The sequence below is a fragment of the Bos grunniens genome, chromosome 8 (assembly GCF_055505025.1).
Source record: "Bos grunniens cultivar Pamir isolate PY7600 chromosome 8, Bosgru_T2T1.0, whole genome shotgun sequence".
Taxonomy (NCBI): Eukaryota; Metazoa; Chordata; class Mammalia; order Artiodactyla; family Bovidae; genus Bos; species Bos grunniens.
Genome location: NC_141172.1, coordinates 57,831,263 through 57,841,415, shown reverse-complemented (window position 1 = coordinate 57,841,415; position 10,153 = coordinate 57,831,263). Strand labels below are relative to the sequence as shown.

At 39.5% G+C, this 10,153-nt stretch overlaps 1 protein-coding gene across 6 annotated transcripts in view; it reads left to right on the top strand.

The window, feature by feature from the left end:
- SPATA31F3 (SPATA31 subfamily F member 3) overlaps nucleotides 1–10,153 on the top strand; it is a 103,005-nt gene that overhangs the window by 35,051 nt on the left and 57,801 nt on the right. The window lies entirely within an intron of this gene.

Here is a 10,153-nt window from a genome sequence, read left to right as displayed (position 1 = left end):
CTTGCAGTCCAAGGGACTCTCAAGAGTCTTCTCCAACACCACAGTTCCAAAGCATCCATTCTTCGGTGCTCAGCCTTCTTCACAGTCCAACTCTCCCATCCATACATGACCACGGGAAAAACCATACTCCAGTATAAAGTAAAAAGTTAAGAAAGGGCTACATATTGCTATGACTTTTCAGCAAAGTGCCAGATACTATTCTAAACTCTTTAAATATATTAAATCATTAATTTTCACACCATCCCTTTGAGATTCTGTATTGTTTCTACCTTTTACTGGTGATGAAAATGAGGCACAAATATGTTAAATAACTTTCTTAAGGTCCCATAGCTAATATGTGGTAGAAGTGAGATTGAAATCCAGGTATTCTGACATCAGACCCCAAATTCCTAACCATTTAGCTGTACTGCCACTAAGAAAGAACTGGCTGCTAATCATTAATATACAGAATTCTAAAATTAGTACTTGTTTCTCTTTTTTTTTTGCTTGGTAACATGAAAGAGAAGAGAGCTTTACATATAGTCTAGGGGTCCCAAGCCTTCTTTAGAATTACACTGTAATAGTGATTTCACAGATAGGGTTCTCTGAACAGTTTTCAGTAAGTGTTTTATTTCTAGGCAGTTCGACAGGCTTAAATGGAAGATGAGGCTGTAATAGTATCACTATATAAATCTTTGTTGGTTCATTCCTTCCTTCATTTAAGAAAAAAAGTGTCTCAAGCTGAGAACTAGAAGGGGTGTAAATTAGAGTAAGACACAGTTCTTTCTTTCAAGGAGATGTGATCTCACAGAGGAAACAGATAATTGACAGAGAACCATCATGCAAAACAAAAAATGAGATGTGCTCAGTAGAGGAATGAAATGCAGTGAAAGTTCCAAGGATTAGCGGGACAGATTACCTTGTGAATGGAGGTGCTTGGGTTAAGGAAAACACTTGTGTATTTCCTTCAGTTACTTCAGTCCTGTCCGACTCTTTGAGATCTTATGGACTGTAGCCTGCCAGGCTCCTCTGTCCATGGGATTCTCTAGGCAAGAATACTGAAGTGGGTTGCCATTTCTTTCTCCAGGGGATCTTCCCAACCCTGGGATGGAGCCCTCATTTCTTATGTCTCCTGCGTTGGCAGGTGGGTTCTTTACCACTAGTGCCCCCTGGAAAACTCATAATTTTCATTTAACTTACTGTTGATATTAAAGTATTACAGACAGTATAAAAGTTTATAAAATTCCTTTATTTTTAAAAGAAAATTACATGTAGAAAGGAAAAAAAAAGGAGAACAATTACATGCAAAGTTCTCATACTCGGAAGAGACAACTTTTTGTTATGTTGCAAGACTTATTTAGAGAAAGGAGAGCACATTGGTGAGCACAAACATTTTGAAGATGTTTACCTTATCTCTGAAGTGGGGGGCACAGGATAGAATGACGATGCACAAGGTAAGATTTTCAAGGTCAAAGGAATAGCAAAAGGAAAGCAAGGTGGGATTGAACAAGGTAGGTCTAGAGGCAGCCAGGACTCTGAGCAGGGTCAGAGGTTGCTGTGGAGTAGCCTGTACCACACAGACCTACTCTTGCAAGATAGAGATGGTGTTTTAACTTTATGTGAGTATGTGAGATATCCTTTAATTATGGCAAACATATGCCGCAAGTATTCTGGGATGGTATGATTTCAAATATTTGATTCCATTATGGCCACAAGTTCTTGTCAATGAGATTGACAAATACGGTCATCATATTCATGTTATTATCTAGAAAGTAGAGATCACTGTATGTTCAGCAAATGTTTAATAAATAAAGAGTTGCAAAAGTCGGAAAGGGGCTATTTGATAAGGAAGGAACTCAAAATACTCAGATGCTTTAATGTGTTAGGTAATAGGAAATACCTATAAGTTTTTGAGCAGGAAGTAGCATGTTAAAGACCACCCCACGCATTTAGAGGTACTGTCTTTTAGATAAGGGACTGGGTGAGAGTGCATATGACCTTGTCATTAGTTTAAATGAAATTTTGAAATATAAACATGAGAATAAGGGTAATTTCTCCTTAGTTGTAGATAAAAACCTGTTGGAATATTAAAGAGACTGGTGGGAGAGGAGGAAGTGATGAGAATGCCACTGAACAATTTTTGTCCTTTCTATATCCTGTTGGTGACTTCCAGTGGAAGAGGGTTGTTGTTAGTTGCTCAGTAGTGTCTGACTCTTTGCAACCCACAGACTGCAGCATGCCAGGTTTCCTGGTCCTTCACCATCTCCTGGAGCTTGCTCAAACTCATGTTATTGACTTGGTGATGCCATCCAACCATCTCATCCTCTGTCGCCCCCTTTTCCTCCTGCCTTCTGCCTTTCTCAGCATCAGGGTCTTTTCCAATGAGTTGGCTCTTTGCATCAGGTGGCCAAAGTATTGGAGCTTCAGTTTCAGCATCAGTCCTTCCAATGAATAGTCAAGGTTGATTTCCTTTAGGATTGATTGGTTTGATCTCCTTGTATTTTTTGTTTTTTTTTCACGACTGATCTCCTTGTAGTCCAAGGGGACTGCAAGAATCCCCTCCAAGATCTCTTCAAGAATCTCCTCCAACACCACAGTTCAAAAGCATCAATTCTTCAGCACTCAGCCTTCTTCATGGTCCAACTCTCACATCCATACATGACTACTCTAAAAGCCGTAGCTTTGACTAGATGGGCCTTTGTTGACAAAAATAATGTCTCTGCTTTTTATTATGCTGTCTAGGTTTGTCATAGCTTTTCTTCCAAGGAGCAAGAGTCTTTTAATTCATGGCTACAGTCACCATCTGCAGTGATTTGTTATTCAGCATTAAGTATGTTAATTGTAGGTTTTGTGTAGAAGTTCTTTATCATTTTAAGGAAGCCTCTAGGAGCTGAGGATAGCCTCCAGCCAATAGCCAGCAAGAATTCAGGGCCTTCAGCCTTATACCCACAGGAAATAAATTTTGCCAATAGTCTGAGTGAGCTTGGAAGTGTATTCTTTTTTTTTTTAACTAATTTTTATTGGAATCTAGTTGGTTTACAATGTTGTGTTAGTTTCTGCTGTACAGCAAAGTGAATCAGTTATAGGTATACATATATCCACTCTTTTTTAGATTCTACTCCCATATAGGTCACTACAGAGTATTGAGTAGAGTTCCCTGTGCTATAAGGTTAGTTCTTATTAGTTATCTATTTTATGTGTAGTAGTATGTATGTGTCAATCCCAGTCTCTCAATTTATCCTCCCCCTCATTTCCCTCTTGGTAACCATAAGTTTTTTTTCTACATCTGTGACTATATTTCTGTTTTGTAAATTTATACCATTTTTTTTTAAGATTCTACAAATAAGCGATATCATATGATATCTGTCTTTGTCTGACTTAGGGAGTATGCTTTTCCTTGATGGTATTAGTCTTCTATTGCTGTATCAGATTTTTACAAACTCAGTGGCTTGAAACAATACAAATTTATTATCTCATAATTCTGAGGATGAATCCAAAATGAATCTTGTGGGGCTAAACATCGAGGTCAGCAGGGCTATATTCCTTCTGAAGGATATGGGGAAGAATCCATTCCTTGCCTTTTCCAGCTTCTGGAGGCCATGTATATCCTTTGGCTTCTGGCTTCTTCCTTCGTCTTCAAAACCAGCAATGGCTAGACAATTCTTTCTCATACTGCATTATTCTGACTTCTTATTTCATTGTCACAGCTCCTTCTCTAACTCACCTGCATGCCTTTTTCTCTTATATAGACCTTTGTGATTACATTGGGCCAACCCAGATAATCCAGTATAATCTCCAGTTTAAGACCCTTAATTTAATCACACCTGCAAAGCTGCTTTGCACGTTCAGTTCAGTTCAGTCACTCAGTCTTGTCCAGCTCTTTGCGACCCTGTGGACTGCAGCACGCCAGGCTTCCCGGTCCATCACCAACTCCTGGAAATTACTCAAACTCATGTCCATCGAGTTGGTGATGCCATCCAACCATCTCATCCACTGCTCTCCCCTTGTCCTCCACCTTCAATCTTTCCCAGCATCAGGGTCTTTTCAGATGAATCAGTTCTTCACATGAGGTAGCCAAAGTATTGGTGTTTTAGCTTCAACATCAGTCCTTCCAATGAATACTCAGGACTGATTTCCTTTAGGATGGACTTGTTGGATATCCTTGCAGTCCAAGGGACTCTCAAGGGTCTTCTCCAACACCGCAGTTCAAAAGCATCAATTCTTCTGTGCTCAGCTTTCTTTATAGTCCAACTCTCACATCCATACATGACTACTGGAAAAACCATATCTTTGACTAAATGGACCTTTGTTGGCAAAGTAATGTCTCTGCTCTTTAATATGCTATCTAGGTTGGTCATAGCTTTTCTTCCAAGGAGCAAGCATCTTTTAATTTCATGGCTGCAGTCACCAACTATAGTGATTTTTGAGCCCAAGAAAATAAAGTCTCTCACTGTTTCCATTATTTGCCATGACGTGATGGGACCAGATGCCATGATCTAAGTTTTCTAAATGTGGAGTTTTAAACCAACTTTTTCACTCTTCTCTTTCACTTTCATCAAGGGGCTCTTTAGTTCTTCTTCACTTTCTGACATAAGGGTGGTGTCATCTGCATATCTGAGGTTATTGATATTTCTCCCAGAAATCTTGATTCCAGCTTTTGCTTCATCCAGCCCAGCATTTCTCATGATGTGCTCTGCATATAAGTTAAATTAAGTAAGGTGACAATATACAGCCTTGACATACTCCATTCCTGATTTGGAACCAGTCTGTTGTTCCGTGTCCAGTTCTAACTGTTGCTTCTTGACCTGCATACAGATTTCTCAGGAGGCAGATCAGGGGGTCTGGTATTGCCATCTCTTTAAGAATTTTCCATAGTTGTTGTGATCCACACAGTCAAAGGCTTTGGCATAGTCAATAAAGCAGAAGTAGATGTTTTTCTGGAACTCTCATGCTTTTTCAATGATTCAACGAATGTTGGAAATTTGATCTTTGGTTCCTCTGCCTTTTCTAAATCCAGCCTGAATATCTTTAAGATCTCAGTTCATGTACTGTTGAAGCCTGGCTTGGAGAATTTTGAGTGCAATTATGTGGTAGTTTGAACATTTTTTGGCATTGCCTTTCTTTGGGATTGAAATGAAAACTGACATTTTCCAGTCTTGTGGCCACTGCTGAGTTTTCCAAATTTACTGGCATATTGAGTGAAGCACTTTCACAGCATCATCTTTTAGGATTTGTAATTGCTCAACTGGATTTCCATCACTTCCACTAGCTTTGTTTGTAGTGCTTTCTAAGGCCCACTTGACTTCACAATCCAGGATGTCTGGCTCTAGGTGAGTGATCACACCATCATGGTTATCTGGGTCATGAAGATCTTTTTGTATAGTTCTTGTGTATGTTCTTGCCACCTCTTCTTAATATCTTCTGCTTCTGTTGGATCCATACCATTTCTGTTCTTAATTATGCAGATCAGGAAGCAACAATTAGAACTGAACATGGAACAATGGACTGATTCCAAATAGGAAAAGGAGTACATCAAGGCTGTGTATCATCACCCTGCTTATTTAACTGCTTCATTGTATACTCCAAGGCCAAATTTGCCTGTTACTCCAGGTATGTCTTGAGTTCCTACTTTTGCATCCATCCCCCTATAATGAAAAGGATATATTTTGGGGGTGTTCGTTTTAGAACGTCTCGTAGGTCTTCAAAGAACCGTTCAACATCAGCTTCTATAGCATTACTGGTCAGGGCCGAGACTTGGATTACTGCAATATTGAACGGGTAGCCTTGGAAATGACCAGAGATTATTCTGTTGTTTTTGAGATTGCATCCAACTACTGCATTTTGGATTCTTTTGTTGACTATGATGGCTACCTTTTTTCTTCTAAGGGATTCTTGCCCGCAGTAGTAGATATAATGGTCATCTGAGTTACATTCACCCATTCCAGTCCATTTTAGTTCACTGATTCCTAAAATTTCGATGTTCACTCTTGTCATCTCCTGTTTGACCACTTTCAATTTGCCTTGATTCATGGACCTAACATTCCAGGTTCATATGCAGTGTTGCTCTTTACAGCATTGGACTTTACTTCCATCACCAGTCACATTCACAACTGGGTGTTGTTTTTGCTTTGGCTCCATCTTTTCGTTCTTTCTGGTGCTATTTCTCCACTGATCTCCAGGAACATATTGGGCTGACCTGGGGAATTCATCTTTCAGTGTCCCATCTTTTTGCCTTTTCATACTGTTCATGGGGTTCTCAGGGCAAGAATACTGAAGTGGTTTGCCATTCCCTTCTCCAGTGGACCACATTTTGTCAGAACTCTCCACCATGACTTGTCTGTCTTGGGTGGCCCTACATGGCATGGCTAATAGTTTCATTGAGTTAGACAAGGCTGTCGTCTATGTGATCAGTTTGATTAGTTTTCTGTGATTGTGGTTTTCATTCTGTTGGGCCTCTGATGAATAAGGATAAGAAGTTTAAGCTTTGCATGTAAGATAACCTATTTACAGATTCTAGGGATTAGGATCCCAGAATTAGGTTGGTGTATTTCAGAGATCATTATTCTACCTGTTAACCAGTCAAACCTCCATTTGAAAACACAGCCCAACCAACACCTTGATTGCAGCCTCTTGAGACCCTAAATATAACATGTTGCTAAACCATGTGGGGACTTTGAAAAATGTGAGATAATAAATGTGTTATTTTAAACCACTATGCTTATGGTAGTTTGTTAAAGAACATAGAAAACTAATACAATGGGCAGATTGTTCATAATATTTCCTTATCCTTTTTAACATCTGTAGTTCCTGTAGTGGTGTCCCTTGTTTTATTCCAGATAATGGGAGTTTGTTTTGTTGTTTTTTTTAATCCCTTTGGTCAGTTTGTCTAGAGATTTGTCAATTTTATTAATCATTTCAAAAAATCAACTTTTGTTTTAACCGATTTTCTCTATTGTTTTTCTATTTGTAATTTTATCAAACTTGAATCTTATTTTTACTATTTTCTTCCTTTTGTTTTCTTTGGATTTGGTTTGTTTTTCTTTTTTTTAGTTTAAAGGTGGAATCTTAAAAGTTTTGTCTGAGATCTTTCTTCTGTCTTCAATGTTTTTAAATTGAGATATAACTCACATACCATAAAATTCAACCTCTTTATATAATTCAGTGGTTTTCAGTATATTCACAGTGTCGTACAATGCTTACCAATATCTGATTTCAGAACATTCTTTTTTACTAATATAAATATCCCCAAACTTTAATATGTCATATTTTCATTTTCATTCAATTAAAAAATATTTTGTCATTTCTCTTAAGACTTAGGCTGTGCCTCTTCACAGTCCAACTTTCACATCCATACATGACCACAGGAAAAACCATAGCCCTGACTAGACGGACCTTTGTTGGCAAAGTAATGTCTCTGCTTTTGAATATGCTATCTAGGTTGGTCATAACTTTCCTTCCAAGGAGTAAGCGTCTTTTAATTTCATGGCTGCAGTCACCATCTGCAGTGATTTTGGAGCCCCAAAAAATAAAGTCTGACACTGTTAAAAAAAAAAAAAAAAGACTTAGGCTGTGGTACATGGGTTATTTGTAGTATCTTTAGTTTCCAATTATCTTAGGATATCCCTCTGTGTCTTTCTGTCATTGATTTCTATTTTATTTCATTATGGTTCAAGAATATATTCTGTATGACTTCATAGCTTTTAGATTCATTAACTTTTATTTTATGGCCTAGAAATATGGTCTACCTTGGTGAATCTTTCATGGATACTTTAAAAGAATTTTGTTAGCTGAGGTACTCTATGAATGTCAGTTAGGTCAAATTGGTTGACAGTATTGTTCAGGTCTTTTATATCTCTGTGATTTTCTATTTGCTTGTTCTATTGATTACTGAGAGAGTAGTGTTTACTTGTGAATTTGACTTTTAGTAATACTAGTTTTTTGGAGAAGGCAATGGCACCCCACTCCAGGACTCTTGCCTGGAAAATCCCATGGGCGGAGGAGCCTGGTGGGCTGCAGTCCATGGGGTCGCTAAGAGTCGGACACGACTGAGTGACTTCACTTTCACTTTTCACTTTCATGCATTGGAGAAGGAAATGGCACCCCACTCCAGTGTTCTTGCCTGGAGAATCCCAGGGACGGGGGAGCCTGGTGGGCTGCCGTTTATGGGGTCGCACAGAGTCGGACACAACTGAAGTGACTTAGCAGCTTAGCAATACTACTTTTTGCTTTGTGTATTTTGAGTACCAGTTGTTAGTGCATATACATTTAGCATTGTGATGCTGCCTTTGTGAATTAACTCTTTTATCATTATGAAATGTAGCTCTTTATTCGTGGTAGTGGTCCTTGTTCTGAGGTTTACTTTATGTGACATTAGTATAGCCACATTAGTTTTCTTTTTATAGGTACAATTTTTTTTAACTTAAAATTTTTATTTATTTATTTATTTTTGGTTGCTCTGGGTCTTCGTTGCAGTTCATGGGCTTTCTTTAGTTGTGGCGAGTGGGGGCTACTCTCTAGTTGCAGTGTGTGGGCTTCTTACTGCAGTATCTTCTTTTGTGTGTGCAGCACAGGCTCTGGGTTGTATGGACTTAAGTAGTTGTGGAATATGGACTCAGTAGTTGTGGTGCAGAGGCTTAGTTGCCCTATGGCATATGGGATGTTAGTTCCTGGATCAGGAATCAAACGAGTGACCCTGTAGAACTCGTGTTCCCTGCGTTGACACTTAACCACTGAACCACCAGGGAAGTCACTACTTTCGTTTTGTTTTGATTAGCGTTTCCATGGTATTTATATTTTCATCTTTTAACTTTTTATTTATGTATATCTTATTATTTAAAGTGGATTTCTTATAGATAGCATATGTGCGAGCTTAGTCACTTAGTCTGTGTCCGACTCTTTGTGACCCCATGTACTGAAGCCCTGCCTGGTTCCTCTGTCCGTGGGGATTTCCAGGCAAGAATACTGGAGTGAGTTGCCATTTCTTTCTCCAGGGGTTCTTCCCAACCCAGGGATCGAACCCAGGTCTCCCGCATAGTAGGCAGATTCTTTACCATCTGAGCCACCAGGGCAGTTGGTTACTATTTTTATCCAATCTGACAAAGTCTTTTGTTCAGTGATGTGTTTATACAACTTATATTGAACATAATTGTTGATGTGTGGATTTAGGTCTCTTCCTTTCCTTATGTTCCGGAGAAGGCAGTGGCACCCCACTCCAGTACTCTTGCCTGGGAAATCCCATGGACGGAGGAGCCTGGTAGGCTGCAGTCCATGGGGTCGCTAAGAGTCGGACACGACTGAGCGACTTCACTTTCTCTTTTCACTTTCATGCATTGGAGAAGGAAATGGCAACCCACTCCAGTGTTCTTGCCTGGAGAATCCCAGGGACGGGGAAGCCTGGTGGGCTGCCGTCTATGGGGTCACACAGAGTCGGACACGACTGAAGTGACTTAGCATTAGCATTTCCTTATGTTCTGTACTCAATCATTCTGCAATTGTTTTTAACATCTTTATTGGGAATTTGCATACCATAGAATTTACTTAAGTGTATGATTAAATGATTTTGAATTGTAGTTTTGTATAACCACCACCAGAGTTCAATTTTAGAATAGTTTTACCACCACAGAAAGATCCCTCCTGCCAGTTTGAAGTTACCACCCCCAGTTCAGTTCAGCTGCTCAGTCGTGTCCGACTCTTTGTGACTTCATGAACCACAGCACGCCAGGCCTCCCTGTCTATCACCAACTCCCAGAGTTTACAGAAACTCATGTGCATTGAGTTGGTTATGCCATCCAACCATCTCGTCCTCTGTCGTCCCCTTCTCCTCCTGCCCTCAATCTTTGCCAGCATCAGGGTCTTTTCAAATGAGTCAGCTCTTCGCATCAGGTGGCCAAAGTATTGGAGTTTCAGCCTCAACATCAGTCCTTTCAGTGAACACCCAGGACTGATCTCCTTTAGGATGGACTGGTTGGATCTGCTTGTAGTCCAAGGGACTCTCAAGGGTCTTCTCCAACACCACAGTTCAAAAGCATCAATTCTGCGCTCAGCTTTCTTTATAGTTCAACTCTCACATCCATACATGACTACTGGAAAAACCATAGCCTTGACTAGATGGATCTTTGTTGACAAAGTAATGTCTCTGGTTTTTAATATGCTGTCTAGGTTGGTCATAACTTTC